We start from the raw sequence: 1,191 nt of genomic DNA, 5'->3' as shown, positions 1-1,191 counted from the left end.
TTGGCCCATTCTTCGTAAAGTTACAAGCACTATACACAGAAAGATGTATATGGGACTACCCTATATCTCTCACAGACCATGAGAGAAACAAAATTACCAAATATATGAATTATTAGGCGGTTTCCCCGCAAATTTTTTATCATCATGTATTAGTCAAAACATATTCTTTCACATGATTTGTAATGAGAGCTTCCATTTCATTTTTTGAAATAGGGGCGTTTTTTACTGGTCTTTACCTTTAATGAAACGTCAAAGCTTCCGCGCTTCGCTCGAGAAGGGGGGGGCTGAATTCAGACAAGGATTAAGCGTCGAGAATGATTCAACGAATCGTCTTCTTTTTCTAATAATTAAATGAAACGTCAAAGCTTCCGCGCGAAGGGGGGGGGGGGAACTGAATTCAGCAAGGATTAAGAGTCGAGAATGGTACAACGAATCGTCTTCTTTCTCTATTAATTTAATGAAACGTCAAAGCTTCCGCGCTTTCCGCGGGAAGGGGGAACTGAATTCAGCAAGGTTTAAGAGTCGAGAATGGTACAAGAATCGTCTTCTTTCTCTAATAATTTAATGAAATGTCAAAGCTCCCGCGCTTCGCGCGGGAGGGGGGGGGGGGGGGGGGACTGAATTCAGACAAGGATTAAGAGTCGAGAATGGTACAACGAATCGTCTTCTTTCTTTAATAATTTAATGAAACGTCAGTGCTTCCGCGCTTCGCGCGGGAAGGGGGAAACTTTCCCTCCCTGCACCCCAGAGAGGGGGTGCAACCTGCCACACGCCTCTACCTCTTGGTTGCTTTGATCCATTGCCGAAAATATTTTGGCACCTATCATCCCCCCCCCCCCCCCCCCCCCCAACCGAGGATACAAATCGACACCCTTGCACCACTTCAACAATATTTAGGTCTATTTTTACTCCATACACAAACAAGGAATTATAATGTATCGATAACTGTGTATCAATTATCGCCTCGTATTGGATATAGGCTAGATCGAAATTGTGAACTCTTCCCCATCTTTCTTTTGAAGTTTTACTTATACGCCATGACACGTGACGGTGAAAAACTTTTCATTATGTTTACAAAGTTAGATAAACTTACTTTTTGTGGGCGGGGTCTAAGAGACACCGCCCCCTGCTTCGATCACGTGGTGCGAGCTATTGGATCCTTACTACGCGTATACTGCAGCTTGTCTAGTA

The sequence above is a fragment of the Strongylocentrotus purpuratus genome, unplaced genomic scaffold (assembly GCF_000002235.5).
Source record: "Strongylocentrotus purpuratus isolate Spur 01 unplaced genomic scaffold, Spur_5.0 spur5_scaffold_21, whole genome shotgun sequence".
NCBI lineage: Eukaryota > Metazoa > Echinodermata > Echinoidea > Camarodonta > Strongylocentrotidae > Strongylocentrotus > Strongylocentrotus purpuratus.
Note: the sequence above shows the minus strand (reverse complement) of the source record.